This window comes from Patella vulgata, chromosome 6 (genome assembly GCF_932274485.2).
Source record: "Patella vulgata chromosome 6, xgPatVulg1.2, whole genome shotgun sequence".
In the NCBI taxonomy this organism is placed as follows: Eukaryota; Metazoa; Mollusca; class Gastropoda; family Patellidae; genus Patella; species Patella vulgata.
In genome coordinates this window covers 28,917,069-28,939,142 of record NC_065884.2, presented here as the reverse complement: position 1 = coordinate 28,939,142, position 22,074 = coordinate 28,917,069, and positions in this window count along the sequence as shown.

Sequence of the window (22,074 nt, the reverse complement as noted above, 5' to 3'; positions counted from 1 at the left end):
ACGATATAACTGATTGAAGCAACGAGCGATAACAGACACGCGATCGAATTTCATTTCACTGATAATTCAGTTGAAGATGAAAAGCTATTATATGAGACGGTGAGAGGATATCTGACAATTCCAAAAAAAAAACTGGCTGTCATTAGATAAAAGATAACGAACAAATTAGAAAAAGTCCGTGCATTACCATGTTTTTATTAAGAACAGAATGAATAAAAACAGGGGAATGCACGGGATTTTTCTATGTTTCTCGTTTTCCCTTATCTAGTGACAGCCAATTCTATTTTTGAATTGTGAGATACCCTCTCACCGTCCCATATACAATGTAATAACTTTTCAACTTCAACGGAATTATCAGTGAAATGAAATTCGATCGTTTGTCTGTTATCGCTCGTTACATCAGTCAGATACATAATGGATAACTCGTGTTTGTCATGTTTGGCGTCACTTCCCGTTTCTTCACGTGCTTGTTACACGTACATCTCCTGTAGCAATGATCTCTGTGTTAATATTATATTTGGAATGTATTTAACCAGTTCTATCACATATGTAATTATGACTGACACCAATATTGTCCTTTAAATTCTCTTGACTCTTTACTCTTGACGATACAAGGATAATACGTTAATTAATAATATGACGATATGATAATTTCACAGGTTGATGGTTGTAAATTACTTGCAGGTTGGGGTTTTGGCCTAAATTAATCGATTTATGAGATATATTATTTGACAGAGATTATAATCAGATATGCCACCAAATCGCATATTATTTGGGGTTCATTTTTCAAATTTTTCCAGGGGGAGAGCCGCTGGACCCCCCGTCCGGGCTCCGCGGTCTTATAATATAGGGGCCGCTCCGACACGGGAGCCCGGGCCGGTTCCCGGCCCCAATCCGCCCCTGCCATAGACTTACGTACATCTCCCGTTTAAAAATGGCGTTCCTAGTTACGGCTTAACGCCTTGATTTTAAATACGATGATTTATACCCGTTTCAGGTAGGATTTTATGCTTAATTGTAGCTGGATGTGCTAGAAAAATTATAAATAACAATAGTCAATCGTTGTTTTAATGAAAAATAATATTGTCAAGTTAGCTTACTGAGGTCGATGTGATTTGCACTGGGCTTACGTGGAACTATATAGCACCATCTCTTATCTCGAAACACGGGGGGTTGAGAGATGAGGTTTGTTATCTAACAAACACAGAGTAGCGTAAGATTCAGATGAGTCCACGGGGGCGGTGGTTATAAATGAAACGCCCGAACCCACAGCCCCCGAAAATTTTTAAGCTACGAAAGATAGTTTGGATGTTATTATCTTTGCAGTGAACCTCTTGTCAATTTTATACGCACGCTTTACAGTGTGGGTATATCATGTCGTCACGTAGACTTAGAGATACATTATGTAAGATTTAGATAAAGGGCTAGTCATTCTTGCTAGGCTATAATAGTTCAAAAATAGATAATGTAAAATGATTAATTTGAAAATTTCATTCAAATTACTCTATTGCGAGCGAAGATATTAGCCTTTGAAGGTTTGACAAGATGTGTGCTATAATTTCAACCACCGCACTGGTTGTTCGAAGCTAAGTCTGGCAGATCCATTTTTAGCTTAAATCAAAATATGGCTGAACTGTTCTAATCTATTTAATATCGGATGAAATCCGATGCCATCAGGGGTTGATTATGGTCTGGATAAGTTAATTAACGTCTAATTAATAATTTAGATAACATTTCAGGCCTAAAGAAAGACCTGCAATAGGCAGATTTAGCTCTTGCATAATGTGTGTTTAATAACCCGGTCTCCGGCTCTAATTAGCCAGTTTGGGGCTTTAAAAGTAGCTAGTTTATCTGATGTACGTAATGTTCAGCCAGGTGTATACATTTCTAATAGATCTGAGAGGTAAACAGGAGATAAATTATTTAAACATTTAAAAGTAAGTAATAAAATCTTAAAATCAATTCGATATTTAACAGCTAACCAGTGTAAATTATGTAAAACAGGAGTTATTTGGTCGCATTTCGTAGTTAAAGTAACAAGTCTAACTGCAGTATTCTGTACTTTTTGTAATTGCTTTAAAGGTAAACCAACTAAAAGTGAATTAAAGTTATCTATTCGAGAAGTGACTAGAGAATGAACAAGTGACTTAGTGGCCTCTACAGTTACAAATTTACGTATTTTACCTATATTTCTGATATTTATAAAATAGCACAATTTACAAATATTATTTACTTGAGCTCCCATAAGCATAAAACTATCAAAGGTTGCGCCAATATTACGAGAATCATAAGATGGAAATATACTCTTCAAAAAAAGTAAGGGATATTGAAATGCAAATACCTATGCCTATGCAAGTTGCGATATGATAAATAATCATGGACATTTGACATGCTTTGAGAGTATGTTCACAGATGAAGAACTTGTCAAATTTGACACTTCAAAGAAGAGTTGATGAAAACTGCCGCGTGCTGGTTTATCTATCCATGTTTGCTTTCCTATCGGTTCTTGCATAAGATTTACTGTTTAGCGTATCTTTGCTTTAGTGTGTTACGTTTAATTTGATCGGGAGGCGTGTTCGTCGACGTCAACGTCAACGTCAACCGACAACACTGCAAGAATTGGCCGTGGCACTGCAAGAGGAGTGGGTCAGATTGCCCCAAATCGTGATTGGACGGTTGATTAGGTGCATGCCACGACGAATTGATGAATGGCTGAGGATTGGTGGAGCAATTACTCATTATTAAGACAAAAATCAAAAACGTCCATTTTCACTTTTGAAGGTGTATCTCTTTTCGAGTGAAATGGGCCGTCAGATAAGCCGCCCATATGAACTGTTTATGTTTATGTGTAGGCAATTGGCCTGTTATTAACATTCACTGGTTACCTCTAATAAAAACAGCAGAGAGAGAGAGAGAGAGAGGGAGAGAGAGATGGGGTTTAACGTCTATTCGACACAAACTATAATGTAGGTCATTTCGGGACTAACATATGGTTTAATTTTATTTCAATAATTCGCTTGCGCGTAGGGGTCTTTAGCAGTGGGAGGAAACCGGAGGACCCGGAGAAAACCCACGAGGTTGGACAGGCGACCCTATTCCTTGTCACGTACAACCGGGGATTCGAAACCACGCCAGTTGACTCAATGACAGACTTTATTATACAGCGCGCGCGTGCTAACCATTCAGCCCCCCCCCCCTAAAAACAGCAGTGCATTTCCACAGTTTTGTATTGTTTCTGAATATCCCCTACTTATTTTGAAGAGTATATATCACAATTACCAATTATAACATAGGCGTTATCATGTGCAAATTTACTTAATTGATGCCTTGAGCCTAATAACAAATATTCGGTTTTATCATCATTCAATTTTAGTAAGTTCTTTGACATCCGTTTTATAATTTCACAAATACAATTCTCAAATTGCAATTATGATAAATTGAAATAAGGTGGACAATTATGTGTAAATGAAATATAGAATTGGGTATCATCGACATACAAATGAAAGCCGAGACCATATTTTCTGACAATATCACCTAATAGTGACGTATAAAGGGTAAATAAAATCGGACCAAGAACAGAACCCTGAGGAACACCAGATGACAAAACAGATTCAAACGACGATTTACAATTAACTAATATACACTGTTTTCTACCCACAAGATATCTTTCTAAAAGATTTAATGCAGAGCCACAAATACCGAATTTAAAATGAAGTCTGCGTAAAAGAATAAAATGATCCACCGTGTCGAAAGCAGCAGATAAATCTAATAAAATTAAAAATGTACTTTTTCTATTATCAATTTTCATTAAAATATCATTTGAAACCCTGGTTAAATCTGTTTTGGTACTGGGAAATTTTTTATAAGCACTTTGAAATGGTTCATACAAACAGTTATCATCTAGATGGGCCTTTATCTGAGAGCCAATGCATTTCTCCAATATTTTAGAAATAAAACTTAAGTTAGAGACAGGTCTGTAATTTTTTTTAAAAAAAACAAAAAACATTAGGATCCAGGGTAGACTTTTTAATTAAAGGGGTGTAATAATTATACATAAGTTTTTATTGGCGCTAGGAATATGTTTGCTAACTTCATTTAGAATCCGGGTGCTGGAATACGGGTGAGAGATTCCGGTCGGTTCTTTATCTAAATCTTACATAATGCGTCTTTAATGTGGCCGACCGTCTACGATCTAGCGTTCTAACCGAAAAAGAAACAGTCAAAGGTAGCTTGACGCAAATTTGTCTACTTCCTGATTAAAGGGAGAAAACTACCATGAGCGTACTTGGAATTAGACAAGCAATCCTTTCCCCCATAATTCGTGTCTGTTTACCTCTTGATCCCTCCGCCCCAAATTTGTGTTATAAATTTGTGTTGGATGCGGCAAGGAATGATTCCTTTTGGCGAACAAAGAGGAATCGCTGTGAAAAATAGAGATGGGGGAAAAGCCTTATTTTCTTATTAGTGTCGCGCCAGTAACGAAGAGAGAGCACTAGGGGTCTCTTAAGACTTCTTTACTAAAGTAACTAGTTTGAAACCAGTTCAACTTGATCTGGGATATCGAAAAAAGTAAACGAATAGTTTATGTGATGAAAAAATTTCCTTTTTGATATTTTGGCGTCTGGTGTTCGTGTAAATCTGATTAGATCAGTAAAACTTAAACCTGTACATGTATTGGGTATGTATTATGTGTGTTAAATCTCAGTGTCTGTGTTTTAGCTAAGTGACTTCGAGTTACCCGAGGAAACCCCGAAATGACGCTAGAGACCTTGTATCTTTCAAGAAATTCTGAGCTCGAAAACCCAGTTGTTTGTCCCTGGGCCTGGAGGGCCCTGCATCCGATATGGCATCGAGAGTGGGCGTGTCGAATTACCCAATAACACCCAATAACTCCAAAATAACAACCAATAACTACAAAATGTTGACTTTGGAAACACAAAATAACAATTTAGTTGAATTTAAGAAGCATCGCTGCTTTGTGTCCAAATCGGAGTTTCACGCTCACTCGCCTGAAGGGAGATAACTCGTATATGTGATTTTTGTTGGCAAGAAATTAATAACACCCAATAACTGCTCAATGACTACCCAATAACACCAAATTGTTGACTTTGGAAGTACAAAATAACAATTTAGTTGAATTTAAAAGCCTCGCAACTTGAGCCCAAATCAGAGTTTTACGCTCACTCCCCTGAAGGGAGATAACTCGTGTATGTGATTTTTGTTTACAAGAAATTAATGTATGCTTTCGTTGCAATTCGTTTTAATTATACATGATAGGAAAAATCTCCGATTTGAGTATCCTTGCGGATCATGTTTGAAAGAAACTCGCGATATTCAAAGCTTATATTGTGAAGTATGTCAACGTTGGTGCCATTCAGATTGTGAGAAAGAAGATACTACTCAGTTGAATTTTTTTCAATGTTCAAGTGAAGACTACATATGTAGGTCTTGCAGATCCAACTATGCTGGTTTTGATATTCAAATCGGAGTTTCACGCTCACTCGCCTGAAGGGAGATAACTTGTGTATGTGATTCCCCGGTTATACCTGACAAGAATTAGTGTCGTCTGTCCAGAATCGTGGGTTCTCTCTGGGTCATCACACTGGTAAAGACACCCCCCCCCCCCACACACACAAGAGAATTATTGAAATGACATAGTGGACATTAAACCTCATCCGTCTATCTACATAACTAATACTCACGACAAAGTATTTTGTGTACGTTTTAATCCTTATATATCATTACATATCCTTAAATCAAAAATCGCTTTAACTAGTGCATTATTATTATTATATATAAGATGGCCATCAATCTATAAATAACTATTTCAACCCCTCCATGGGTATCGTCAGGCGGTGGGGTGGCAATAACAGAAAGTTATTACAGATATCCCCGCTATAGTTATTTTTATATCGCGAAACGAATCAAAACCCCATAATGCTTGGCCCCATGATGCTCCAATGGGATGGCGAAGCACCAACCTATCACTATTTCTTTTCACATCTTCGTTAATTCCCAGTTAGGTAGTGATAAAATAATATTTGGTACCGACGAAGAAACATCTATGACTAAATCTATAGCGGGGACATCTGTAATAACGTTTTGTTATTGCAACCGCCTGACGATACCCATGGAGGGGTTGAAATAGTTATTCCATATTTGACGTCCATGTATACATTAATTTCTTGTAAACAAAAATCACATACACGAGTTATCTCCTTCAGGCGAGTGAGCGTAAAACTCTGATTTGTGCTCAACGTTGCGAGGCTTTTAAATTCAACTAAATTGTTATTTTGTATTTCCAAAGTCAACAATTTGGTGTTATTAAGCAGTTATTGGGTGTTATTAATTTCTTGTCAACAAAAATCACATATACGAGTTATCTCCCTTTAGGCGAGTGGGCGTGAAACTCCGATTTGGACACAAAGCAGGGATGCTTCTTAAATTCAACTAAATTGTTATTTTGTGTTTCCAAAGTCAACATTTTGTAGTTATTGGTTGTTATTTTGGAGTTATTGGGTGTTATTTTGGAGTTATTGGGTGTTATTGGGTAATTCGCCGCGCCGTCGAGAGTTGATTATGGTTTTGTTACGTTAGTAAATGTCTAATTAATAATTTATATAACATTTAAGACCCGAAGAAAAACCTGCAATAGGCAAATTTGGCTCTTATATAATGCCCGTTTAACACTTTTCCTACATTGGACATTTATACGAAATTTCAGTACGAGGTTTCGTGATGCCCCCAAGACCCAAGTAATGGGAATATTATTATATGTTTTATTTAAAAAGAAAAAAAAAACCCGTTACTTTTAATTTCACTTTTTGATTGATGAGTTTAAGATTAATGATGTCTGGGATTGACATAATTTTATCAGCAATATCTCCGAGCTGGTTTACTAGTCAACCAACATATAGTTATTTGTTTTTGAATTAGGACGTTAAAGTTAAACCCCATATTTTATTTCATTCCACATTGATCTAAAACTAGTGTGTATAACCACCCGATCTCGTAAGAAAAGTCTTAGTGCGATAAAAAAAAAAAAAAGAACAAAAAACAAAACTGACATTTGACAAAATTTATTCGCAAAATATACATCTGTTTCTATTAACATGACAATATAGTGATGGTTTTTTATTTTTTTATTTTTTTTTGTACATACATTAACAATATATAATATACATAATGTAAATATTTCGAAAACAAATACAAGTTAGACATAATAAAACTAGCAGAGATGAACAAAAAACAAAACGAGAAAAACATCTAAGTTTTAAAACCACGTCCTTGATAACGATAATGAAGGGGAGATTTGATCTATAAGTTCCAGGCCTAGTACGTTGACCCGGCTACTTTTGAATTCCACAAGATTTCTACTACTAACCCTAACCCTATAGTAGTAGGATCAACGTACTGCGCCAAGTTTCATTTTAAAGTGAAACAATGTTTACAAAATAGGTTACTTTTTTGTAGTATTGTATATATACCTGACTGATTGATGCCCACATCCATACATGGAGTCTAGCCAAATATCATAAGGGATTCGGTTCTGCCCAAAACGATACCTTTTTTTATACCATTTAAGAAAAAGTATTAAAAATATATTTATTGTGCCTTTTGATTTCGGTTACTATATATACGTTTTTTTTTCTTTTAACTATTGCTACATCCGAGTTTGTCCAAATGTTAGTTATTTGGTACCGCCGAAAATTGACCTTTTAGGAACTCCAGGGAGAAGAGGTTTAAAGGGTTTGAATTATTATTATTTTTTCAAATTTATCTAACTTGATGAATAACACACTATTTATGGATAACAATTAAAATGGTGAAATAAACCATAGTAATTGTTATCCATAAGTAGTGTGTTATTTGATTAAGTTCCAATTACAAAATGCCATTCAAAGAATATGGTTACTGAATTGAAAATGCATCATACTCAGGTTCATTATATTTCGCTAATTACTGCCATAATTATTATATTCGCCTCTTTTTTTTTGCTACGAAGTTTTAACTATTTGTTACAAGAATGTTAAAATTTGTATATAGCCTTTAATTATATTTTATTACCAGGTTTTACAAGGGCGTCGACTATGTTTATAGCCTGTGTACTAAAATATAGGTATATAATATCTCCCAAAAATTCCATTTTCAGACAAAAATCACATTTTATTTCGCTGAAAGTGAAAATGTACAACTTTGAGCCATTTGAAAAATTATTATTTGTAAACAATTTTGTAAACAGAACGTCGTGGTCTGGATGTAGTTTAACAGAATCATAATCTTAAAAAAAATTAAACCACCTTTAACATGTCGCTAATGTTATTCCTAGATTTTGGGTCCCGTTCGAATGACTATATAGACGCTTTTCCTTTCGAGATCCTGCGTCCATCACCACTGACAAGCGGAAACCAGACTGAAACACCCCAAGGAACTTTCTCGGAAAGCGTGTGTATATGGAATGGAAGCCATCACCTACTAGTTAGTGAGCAAGTTCCATATTGACCTTGCCCCTACCAGTCACAAGGCTGCATAAAGTGTCTAACTGGAGAGATAAAATGTCACCCTCATTTTTTTTGATCATTGTCTTTAGTTTGTATGAGAGAGAGAGAGACTAACACATGGTTCAATTTTATTTAATTAATTCGCATGCGCATAGGGGTCTTTAGCAGTTGGAGGAAACCAGAGGACCCAGAAAAAAATCGACAAGGTTGGGCAGGCGACCCTACCCCTTGTCACATGCTCGTTTGTATGAAAAAGAAATGTTGGAATAATACACATATTAATATTATTATGGCTATGGAACTGTAAATCTTTTACTCAAAAAAGGATAATATGAACATGTCCGACAAAATAATGCAAGTGGTTTACATGACAAGACATTCATTTATCAATTATCATTTTTATATATCTGGTACTCTAATTCTATTTTACTAAAAAAAAAATCACCCCAATCTCACCCAACAACTAAAAGACAAATCAACAAAGATATAAGTATACTGATGAATGGTTAAGTGATACCTTGATATAGTAATGGGTGTCAACTGTTCCTAGTGATGACTCAATTGAGTGACAATACTGCCCCAAGCCCCCGCATCCCAAACCCAACCCACCAGTTTCAGATACCGGAGCTTTTGGATGGAAAAGAAAAACCAACAGTGCCACCTGCAGTCAAGTGTGATAACATAGTTGTTCAATTTAAGTTAATGTTAAAAAAAAAAGTTTTCTGGACACATAGATTACATTAAGTAACAGGTTATTTATATGACACATGTTATGCCTATAGGTACATATTCAATCCTTGACTTTGATTTGCCTGTCATTGTTGTATACAAGTATAGATAGATTGCACTAATTCTAAACCATGCTAAAAACTGTGAAAAGGATCAGTACAATAATACAATACATATTATCATTTTATATATATGCCATTTAGATGTACATACATCAATATTTATTAACAATTTTTGGATGAGGGAATAACAATATATGGCAAACAAGATACATTTACATGTACATATAATATTCTCTTCATGGACAAACAAACAATAAGTTTCTTATTAGGTAATTTATTCTCATATATGAATAAATTCGGTGACAAGATATATTTAGAAAACAAAACAATATTTAAGTATTCATTTATCAAAATGTTTTGTGGGTTTTTTGAGGCGCAGGGTAAATAAGAATTGCAAAAGAAGTATTTAAGCTGTGCACTTATACTAGTAACAAACACTTGTGTCTTACAATACTTATGTGCAAATGTTACTCTCTAAATATGTAATAGAACACAAAATATGGAATTTTAATTGTTGCTGATGAATTTATCCATTACCATAAGACAGTTAAACAGAATTCATGACACAATTCTTGTGCTAACATGCTTACTTCAGTGCATATAACTTCTGAATTACATAATAGTAAAATGGCAATTTACAAATGTAAAAATGTTATTTCTTAAATTGTAATTTGGATTTGTATTTTGTTCTATTTCCATTTATACGCTTGTAATATAGTAGCTGGTCATTAAACGTCAGCTTTAGTTGTTTAATTTACTGTCAAATTTTCTTTATATCAAAACGGAATAGAGTCTAGTTTCATAAATATTTTGCAAATGTTACAAGACACGGTTAAAATCTACAAAATTCTAACTCTCATTACAAATGGCACTGTAAAATTTATTCCACAATATTGGTAATAATTACATGGTGGCCATTGGGTGAATTCGTAAAACTATACTAGTTTAACAGTTGGAATTATGTTGCGAATTTCACTATCTAAAACGGAAGGGTTTTATGAATCTGGCAAATTTCCTACATCACAAAACCACATTTTAAACTTTGTAGGACCCACACTCATAAAACAAATAAAATGTCTTGAGCCTGGTAAAATTCCCTTTGAATTGTTTAATTGTTTAGGTGGAGCTGATACAGCATTTTTTTACAGGTCTGAATTAAATAATGTTGATATTGAAATAAGCATACATCTTTTGTAACCAAGCTTTTCTACACCGAAGGCCAGTGCATCCTGCAAAACTGAAGGGCATGCAGGATATGTTTCCATGTTGAAAATATATGGCCGTTTTCTGGCGTGGTCAAGTGTGCTTTGTTCAAGCTTCAAGTCCAGTCTGAAATACAACTTGTTCATTCTTTAAAAAGCAAAATTCTTAACTACATCTAATTTGCATTTTATCATTTTCAACCCCGCATACATATTCAGTCATTAACACCAGCAAGTTCAATGTTCATAAACCATACGCAAGGAGAAGATACTGCAAGAGATAAATCTCTTAATTTTGCCTTAAAGTAAAAAACCACAGGACTTTAAAACGTAACATAACAATAACAGATAGTTCGTGGAACTAAATTATATTGTGCACACTGTACTAAGAACTATTGCTTTTCAGTAGTATAATATATTGTTTATCAATATTGATTTACCCGGTATTCCTTCCAGTTGACTTTATTCCAAAATTCCAATTAATACGGAATAAATTTAATAATTCTATGTGATAAGTTATTCAAGATAATTAGCATTGCTTAAACAGACTAAAAACTGTGGATTCAGAACTTTGGATTAAGAGTGGCACAGTAGACGATGACATAACAATATAGAGTGATGACTACAAAGTTACTACAGTTTGATAATTTTGGTGACCCCCACAACATGTATGTGAACTGAAATGTCGTTAAAAGTATGGGTATCTGGAATGGTGCACCACTGTCATTATCTGTAGAGGTTCAAGAAGGCTAGTTTAAAATTTGAGTATACATGTAGAAAAATATCTAGTCATATTGTAAAATAATTAAACAAATTTATGGAACAGTTTTCTGTATTATTCCACTTTGGTATAAACCATGTTCATGTACTGTCACTCTTGTATGATTACTTCTTGTAGAAATCAGTACAGCTGCTCTGACCCTGTCCTAAGAGAGCATCATTATATTATTTTAATAGATCACTTCCATGATCACTTGTTGATGTCTTTTATTATAATACAATAATGAAATTTATTTATAGTATCTTAAAATCAAAAATATTAGTGATTCAATCCAACTTGGTGTCTGCTCATAACACCCTTTTGTTTTAAACTAGCCCTCAAATGCTCACTTTTCACTGTTTTTTTTCTTGTTCCTGAAGCTCCTTGGTTGAAGCCGACCTTCTTATAGAAATCAGTTTGTCACCAACCAAGTAATAGTAGATGAAACTGATAAAGGCAAAGAGCAAACGACAACCAATAAGAACGTTGGATTGCTGGGTGCTCTCCGTGTTGGTTAAAAGAATGTCATAGCCGGTCACTGAAAGCAGAAAATTAAATCAATTGCTGGAAATAAGTATTTCATTAAAACAATCAATCAAACAACTGGAAGTTATTAGCCATTATTATGTTACATTCCATACCATCACAAAGAGATCCTTTGCTTCAAATTATCAATTCAGAGTGAAAAAAATGGATACCGATCTCATTCTAATATCCTAATTACCAATATGTAAATAACAATATACCTATCTTAAATAACTTTCAACTACATGAATTTACAATTCAAGGGACAATATTTATTTTATTTTATTATTATCATAGGAGGTTTCAATATAACTTTGAATATATCATAAACTTTTCTAAATACCAATTGTAAATATATACGGTAACTAATATTTTGAGAGGTAAAATAACAATTGCTAATGGCCGTGCATGGAAATGTGCATGCAAGAATATCTTTACAACAGAGTTACGGATTCATGCTAAGGGATTATTTTGATATATATACATAGGACACAAAATTGTCAAGATTTATCAATGTGCTGTGAGGTGATTCAAAGAAACTTATATACATTTAATTTACAATTGGAAGAACGGCAGGCAGAAGTGACGGTATGAATTGTTTCGACCATTAGATTCATTGGTTCAAAAGCTGTGACTGTATAAGCAGATAATAGGGACCTTTCGCATAGGTACGAAAACGAACACCAAAACGAACATATGTTTGTTTACGTTTTCAATGTCGTATCCTCTAACACGCGGTTTTGCAGTCCGACGTATATAGCTAGATGGCGTTAATTTCCACTCCATGAACTTCTCAGTCAAGGCAAAGTTTTCAATTAATTTTTGGGCAGATGTACAACAAATCAAGCAGAATATTGGTTTTAAGCACATTATTTCGAGATATAGACAAAGCCTTCAAAAATTGTGGATAACTCAATATATGAGACAAGAAACATATTCGTTTGCATACCTACGTAAATCCAGCTCCATACGCTTAATGTTTTTCACTGGCCAAACACTCATTATGGATTGACGTCACAAGTACACATTAATCGATGACGTTTTCGTATTCGTTTTCGTACCGATGCGAAAGGTCCCTAATGATTCAAAGGAAATGAAATGAAATGGGGTTTAATGTCCTACTGTTCTGCTCCTGATTCAAGGGCATATGATGAGTATGTATGAAAAACGCCAATGGATGATACGATTATGTCATGTTCCAATTTAAATACAATTTACCTCATAGTTCTACCGTGCTACAAAAGGGAACATGGCTTTCCTATTCATGTAATCATAGATAATACCATGACCATACCTCCAATTAATGTGTAGTCTTTTTCAACCTTTCTTGTGTCTCAAGGATAATGTTCCACAAATACATAACATATTTCTCACAGGTATACCAGAAGTATCCCCCTGACCCTAGGAACTTTCCCCTACCCTTTAATGTAGAAAGCATTTGTGTAAAAGAAGCAGTGCCTTAATTTACTCCATGAACAAAAGAAAACTGTTTTATTAATAGCTTTAAAATAAATAAAAAAAAAACAAGGATGGGTTATTGTGCCAGCTGTAATAATAATAATAGGGAGTTCCTTTACAAAAACATTGTTGGGTACTCATCTATCCTAACAAAAAAAAATAAATCATGTTAGTAACTTAAGGCAGAAAGGGTTATTAAAAATTATTTAATTTTAAATCTATTCTATCAATCAAAGCAAACAAAGTGATCATTGTTTAAGGTTTTATAAAAGACATGCAAGCAAAAAGGCAAAATAAAATCAAACTAATGAAATGAAACCGTCTGCACTTACACATCTGACCAATCAGAATTAAAAACAGTAGCGAAATTCCTTCGATCTCCAATCTCTGCTCATGGACCAGTAGAAATAGGCACTGAACAATATCAGAACAAGCCTACAGCACATCATCACAAACGGACTAACAGGCAGCATTTCACGAACAGGGTAGGAAAAAGCTGAAACTGACAATGCATCGACACAAAACTTTATTGCACAAATCTTCCACGAATATAATTGATTACAGGTATTTAGATATATCTTGGCTTGGAGATATTATACCATAAAACAACTGTGTTTACGAAATTATCTGGATAAGCATGTTCTATTCAATCGTGTTATTTAGCGATATATTTGATCTACAAACATGTAAACCATCACAATATGGCTTCTAAGCAAACCAATTAACACAAAAATAACAAAACGGGTGTGCCCCTAAAAACAAAACATAGCCATTGGTTAACATCTACCATGCAGTGGTCAAACCTTCAAAAGCACACATAAACTATATCGTGACAATAGCTATTTATCATGCCATAAATATAATGTATTCATTATTATAACTTATAATGTTATATTTCTCCCCTTGTAATGCACCTATCAATAGGGTTGTTTCGCTCAGACAAACTAAAATGATGACAAGTTAGTATACAGACGGAATTTCTGTGTACATGCAGAATGACTATCTTGATGTAATGTAAATCAAGCAGTCAGGGAATGCTATGGGTTTGAATCAGGCTTGACAAGAAAATCATATAAAAGTTTATTAGTATCAAACTGACTTATGAGTTAAACCTCATGCTATTCCATTTAGAGTCAAAAAGCTCCATCTGCAGAGGGGACAGAGACACAATAATGAAGCAATATTCAAATTCAATGAGTGAGAAAAAGACTCCAATAGATGCAATTGGTTTAATACAACAAGAAATACCCCAAGAGACACAATTGGTTTAATACACTGAGAAAGACACCAATATACGCAATTGGTTTAATACAGCATTAATACATCCGGTCGTTCTGTCCTAAAGACAACTGGGTCTCCCCAATATATGAATTTTGACCCAAACATTGAGGAATCAATTCAGAGCACCAGCAATGTGGTCTAAAAGGTTAATTAAAAGCCCACTCCTTGAAGTTTATCATCAGAGATGATGTTTAACATTGTATTTAGAAAAGACTGGGTCAGGGGGTCCAAACTATCAAATGGTCAGATTAGAGCAGGTTTTTAGTATGCCACCTACAGAGGTTTGGAGGCACCAAAATACAACTTATAGTAGAGGTTATAAACCTAGGAACATGAAATCAACTGTACCTTATGCTGGATGTTCTGTAATTGTTTGAGGTTGTATATCACAGGAGATCAATGTTCCTAGAATATCCTCTAACCTGTTGATCTGCCAATACTTAGCATAAGGCAAAGATTCATGGATGAAGATGCCAATTCATCAAGAAAGAACACCTAGTCGTTTGTATGATAAAAACCTCAAGTTTTGTGTACACATTGTCGACTGTCATGTATGTTAAAGAACCCTTGATCTGTTGGAATTGAATGAAAAGTTGGAGAAAACACTGTTGTCCCGGCAAAACTTCTCATGACATGCTGCATGGTGTATGTAGAGGTGTACTGGGGCCTCTTAAGGAGGGTAAGGCAGATCGAACTTAGGGCACTTTAGGGGCACTTGGTTGAGGGATTATGATGAACACAGTAAGCAACAACCAAGAACTAAACCAAATGAGGGCACATTTGGGGAAGGAATGGCACATAGCCAGACAGACCCCTATATGTTAAACCCCATTTCATTTTAAACTGTAACAGCTTTAATCCCGAATAATAGAGTCACAAAAATACCATAGATGCCACAAGTCCTTATTAAAACAACGCAATAGATCCATGTTTGAATGACAACAGTCACTTCATAAATTATTGTAAACTATACAGGGGAACTATACAGAGAAATGGGGTTTAATGACAAAAACTAGGTATGGCGGGACCTGTGTGATAAAATATAGGTATATAATGTCTCCCAAAATGCCATTTTCAGACAAAAATCACATTTTCTTTCCCTGAAAGTGAAAATGTACAACTTTGAGCCGTTTGGAAGATTATTAATTTGTAAACAATTTTGTAAACAGAACATCATGGTCTACTGGATGTAGTTTAATAGAATCATAATTTTAAAAAAATCAAATCACCTTTAACATGTCGCTAATGTTATCCCTAGATTTTGGGTCCCGTTCGAATGACTATATAGACACTTTTCCTTTCCAGATCCTGTGTCCATCACCACTGACAAGTGGAAACCAGGCTGAAACTCCCCAAGGAAATTTCTCGGAAATCGTGTATATATTGAATGGAAGCCATCACCTACTAGTTAGTGAGCCAGTTCCATATTCACCTTTTTCATCATTGTCTTTAGTTTGTGAGAGAGAGAGAGAGAGAGAGAGACTAACATATGGTTCAATTTTATTTCATTAATTCGCTTGCGCATAGGGGTCTTTAGCAGTGGGAGGAAACCAGAGGAATTAGAGAAAACCCAAGAGGTTGGACAGGCGACCCTATTCCTTGTCTCGTACAAGCAGGGAATCGAAATCATGCCACTTGACTCAATGATAGATTTTATGATGCAACACGCATGCATTAACAATTTGCGCCCCCACGGTGGTGAAAGTAGTATAAAACCTATGAATATATCATGCGACGGCGAGCTGGTACTCATGGTACTCACGCCCCTTTGAATTAACGGTATGGAGGGTTCTTGGTGTTTAGCTGTCAATTTGAATTTTTGAGAGAATTGATCCATGGTACATTTGAAAATATCCTTCTCAGGTGTTATCTTTAAGTGTATCTCAATCAACCAAATATAAAAGTGGTGCATTTTCATAACGTTTCAGTATGTATAATTGTAATTGTCATGCATAGGAAAAACCTGTTAAAGACTAATTCTAGGTTCCCACTATAACGATTCGCGCTATGATAAGTCGTGGTATGGCAGAAAACTTTGTAATTCCCTTCCAGTTCCACCTGATAGGTTAATTCCTCATTGACCTTTTCTTGAAACAGGTTAATTCCACATTGGCATTTTCTTTAAACAGCAATGAAGAGAGAGGAACAGTATAGAGCAAAATCTAAATTAAATTTTAAAAATCATCATTAAACCTCTTTCTTAAAAGAGCTACAACCTAACTGTAATGTCTTTATAAAGGATAAAAAGATTCATGGTATTGTAATTAGGAAAAGTGTAAATTCTCCAAGATCATATCATTGAAATTATTTTTGGCAAAATTAGGAGAAATCAAACTTCTTTAATTTTATGAAATCCACCCATTGTTGAACCATATAATTCAGATGTATATGATGTTGATTATTGTTAATCTGATACTGATTACCAAATGATTGATCATAATTTGTCATCAACTCAGTCCATTACTAAACCTAAGAAATAAAACAAACCGATGTACATAAGAAAATCAAAACGTGTTTTTAAACCTGTTAATTAGTAATGGAATGAAATGAAATGGGGTTTAACGTCCTACTGTTTTGCATATGCCATACAGTGTGCTATGAGGGAAATTTTGCCCGGACAGCAGCACTACGACCTACTCTAATATCGAATTCCAACTGTCAAGGGATCTTTTACGTGCACACCAATGTGACACGGGACCTCGGTTTTTCGTCTCATTTGAATGACTAGACAGCTGTCCTTGTCAGGCCCTCTGTCCTGCATCACTGACAAGGGGGAACCACTTAGCCACCGTGATCCCCGTTAATTAGTAAGCTTTTATTAAAAACAAAAAGGGATGTTGTGTGAGCCAGTATTCAGTAGTAATATGTTGTATATTTAGCAGATACTTAATTGTACTGGTCACTTGATATTCAATTGTTTGTTGTGGAACTACTATGTACCATGCTGGAAGACTAATAAATATCTAGAAATTAAAACTCTTGTTTCTACTATAATGGTGGAGTGATCCTATCAGGTCTTATCATATATTGTGATCACTCGTAGCAATCGTGTTGATCGTATCAAAACTGATCCGAACGTATCTGCACATACCAGATCGTGGACTCAATAGGGACAATTCTATCGTAACACATCGCACGACAGTGGGAACCTAGCATTAACAAGATCTCTATTATACTGTAGCAGCTAAATATTAATACTGATGGGCAAGCATCAGCTAATCAGGTTAATCACCCAATAAACATAGAAATTACCAAATAAAAGTTTAAAACAGAAAACTCATGATTCTTTGATGAAGTTTTCATGAAGCACATGATGGACAAGATATTAATATGAACATAAAAATATACTCTCTGTATCATTTAAGTGTACATAAAAGAAATATATGTGCATTATTTTGATGAATTTGATATATAAAATGAAATATGTTGTTTCCCCAAAGAAATCTACCAATTAACTTTAAATCTTGAAATTATTATACAAACATATGCCAAACTATAAACAACTCAGAAACATAGCATTGTAATTGTATAGATGTATTTTTGATAGCCTCCCTTCTTATGATAAACCAAACATTCCCAGCCTGGTTTGGAAAAAACTATCAACCAGCAGCTGCCAGGCAGGATACGCCCACATTTTGCAAGAGATGGATAGAGAACAAGCTAAAAACAAATGCGGTTTTTTGTACAATCAGAAAGTTATGGCCTGAAATGTGCAAATAACAAAAGGGACTGAGATCTTTGGGATATAAAGATATGTTTTCAGTTTAATCAAAACTGGATAAAAATTGTGACCTCTTGATGGTCAACAACCTTCGTATTACACACTTCTACACAATTTGCGTACAAAGAGCGGCCATTTTGTCAGGCAGTTTCATTTCGACTTTCCCAAAATTCATTATTGTGGAATGGTGATGTATTTAAACGTTTTTTAAAATCGGATAATAATTGAGGCCATAATTCAGGAAGTTACGATCCGATATGCGCGAATATTGAAAGAAACCAAGATGTTTGGGTTATAAACATGCATTTCAAGTTTCACCAAAAGTGGTCCGATACATGCCAATATCTAAAGAAACTGAGATCTTAGGGTGATAAACCTATATTTCAAATTTCATTGACATCGGATAAAAATTGTGACATGTAGAGTGTTCACACCCAATTGTGGACGGACGGACGGACGGACAGACAGGGGCGACGACAATATACGTCCACATGAAAATGTGGGCATATAAAAACTCTACCTAAAGAGAGCTTACAAAGTTTTAGGGAAGCAATAACTCAACAGGGTTCATTATGATGACTAGCCAAACAAAGCAAGTATGAAAAAAACATTTTGAAAAGAAAATTTCAAAAGCACTGATCGATATGGCATTTACAAGATTTAAATAACAGGGGAAATAACTCATGTTGACACTGATTTCTATAGGTTTCCATATTATGTCTAGCTAAACAATCGAGCTAGTTTGAAAAAAATAATCACAAAAGCTCTTGACATGCAAGGTGTTTAGAAATACTGAAAAGATGGATTGAAGAAAATGGGTAACAATCATATTAAACGAGTTACTCTCAATCAGGACTCGCACTGTCGGTCACCAAAGTTGCAATTTGCAATAAAAATATGAAAGTGGCGATTAAAATTTGATTCTGGCGATAATTTTGGTGATAATGCTTTACAATATTGGCGATTCTTTTTGGAAACTGTCGGAAAGACTATTGTTATTACTAAAATTATTATTAAGCTTTCATATTTCATATGAAAGCTTATTGTTAATTTTGTTAAGATTAATTATTATTTTTTTTGTGTGTTTTTCCTGCAAATCTTATATCTCAGAATCTAACCATAGGATCTTTCTGAAACTTTGACCTAACGCCACAAGAATGAGTGGTGGCTTTGGATGAATATATTTTCCAAACGTTTTACGAATCCGAAATCACTGAATTTTACGAAGGAAAAAAAATGACAATGCATAGTCATAACTTTTTGGCCTATTTTAATAATTCATTTTTCTTTGAGTACCTTGAACAAAATCATTTTCATCTGCAATTTCAGATTTTCGAAAATTTGACCCGGAAGTTGAGTCCAACTTGACCACTTCTTGAATATTTGCACGATTTTGTTGAATTTTGGTATGTATGTGGATCTTACTGAGGCGTCGTGAAAGTTCTCATTAGAAATTTTCTAACTTATCTCCCCGTCAAAATTAAAGGATCAAATTTTTCAAAAAAATCGACGAAATATAGGTCAGATTACCTTGAATTATTTTTTTTATACTAGCTATGACACTACTGATTCGTACACAAAAAATAGAGTTTGTAGCTCAATCCGCAAGTGCCACCATCTTGAATCCTTGATGTAATGCTTAGAATTTTGATTTCTGGCAAATGATGGACGCCATTTTGAATTGAAAATGAAAAATAGTGAAAAATCCACATTAATGGGCTTGAAAACATGCACAATAGGTCGTGGTTTAGAGAATCCGTCTCCTTTTACCGAAATTATTACATTTCTGGATAGCCCGGCTCAGGCACAAATTTTTGGTATTTCAAAATTTCAAAATTTCGAATTTTTACTTTGACGTTTTTCGTGCCGACAAAGTTGTTTACAGGACAATTTCTTTCTTAAGATTCTCTCAAACTTATATCCAAGAATCTATTCTTTGGATCTTTCTAAATCTCTAACCTGTCTCCCAGAATGGATGTTGGCTTTGGAATATATATTTTCGAAATGTTTCACAAATCCGAAATGACGAAAGAATTAACCTACATAGCTGTAACTTTGTGAATATTTGACCTATTTTACATATTCATATTTCTTTGGGTACTTTGAAACATTTACTTTAAATCTGCTATTTTCGAATTTCAAAAATTACGTCATTGACATATTATTTCGGAAGTAAAAACGAATTTGACAACTTCTTTAATATTAGCACAATTTTCAGGAAATTTGAATTAAAAGTAGACCTGATTCATTTAACTTAAACAATGTCTTTTGAAATTTTCTATCTTATCTCCCCATGGAGAAATGAGGGATCAAAGCACAAAGTTATTTACGAGTGAAAAATCTGCATGAACGGCTTGGAAATACTCGAAATAAGCCGCCGTTTCGTGAGTTGGATTCCCCTTTTCGAAGCTTGATTGCATGACATTTTTTTTATCTTAATTTTTAAAACTTACAAACTTGATCTAATCATTTGAATAGCTGAGGTCAATCCGATTTCAAAAACATAAGATTCATTATAAGTTATCTAAGTTTATTGTTAGATATTTTCTCGGCATTTTTCCAGCCATTATTAACTCATTTTCTGATCCTTCTGGGTTTTAAACGACTTGATCGATTTTTCAGAAACTTCTGCAATGGAAAGTATATCCGATTCCAGCAATACGGTCTCAGCAATATCTTTTTATTTTTAGATTACCTTTTGGCAAGGGGGAATGGTTCTCGTTATATTTTAGCAGTCTATTAGTTGACTCGACTTCACTCTTCAGCCCGTTTCAATACTTGCTACGTTAAAGCTTAGCAACCTAAAATTTAAAACGTAGACAGAAATCCAGATCATAAAGCCACTAGCCGTTAATTATATCGATAATTCACCCTTAAACCTAATTCAAGTGATCTGGGGATATTAGACTGAACCTCGTAAGTGTCGTAATTTGGGGGAAAAAAGTAAATTCTCTAACATAAAACCTATTGTTATATTCAAACAGTTTCTGACATTTTTGGGGTTTCATGTTTGCGCAATATTGTCCATGGCATGGTTTTGATTTTGTCTGATATATGGAAACACCTGCTGTCCCAGCCAGGTGACTTTATTCTAAGTCTTTGAACTATAGAAATATCTTTCAAGTTTTAAAATAAAAAAATGAAATGATCCGTATTTTAAACTTCTGGAATGGGGGAGTCAATATGATTACAGCAATACAAGTCTCAGTTATTTCCCTTTATTTTCCAAATTCTTTTTGCCCAGGTGCAATGTTACTCATTATATATACGCATAAATATCAGCATTTTCCAGCGTCATTTCCCCTCGTCAGTGGTACAGATCGGAGGCCCTGATAAGGACAGCTGTCTAATCGTTCGGATGGGTCGATCAACTGAGGACCTGTCTATAAATTGGGGTCCATGTTAAAGATCCCTTGGCAGTTGGAATTCGATATAAGAATAGGCCACAGTGCCGCTGCCCAGGAAAAATTTCCCTCATTGCATTCTGTATAGCGTATGCCTGTCTTAATTAGCCCAGTAAAAGCAGAACAGTGAATCTCTGCCGAGAAAATCTTGTTTATTATTATTATTATTTACTGCGGGAGCCTATTTCTCCATGATCGAGAACAGATACCAATCTGGAACCTAATTTTCTATTGGAAAACTGGGTGGTGGCTACTTGATAAAATATTTTTGAAACTTCTGTGCAGATCGGAAGTGGTCAAATTTTGTACAGTGCCTCGAAATTTAAAATCGGCTGTAGTTTTGTCAATTCTTTATCTATTTTCAAGCAAAACACATTTTCGGAATCACTGAAACTTTTCCCAAACTATAGCAATCCCACATGTTGCAATTT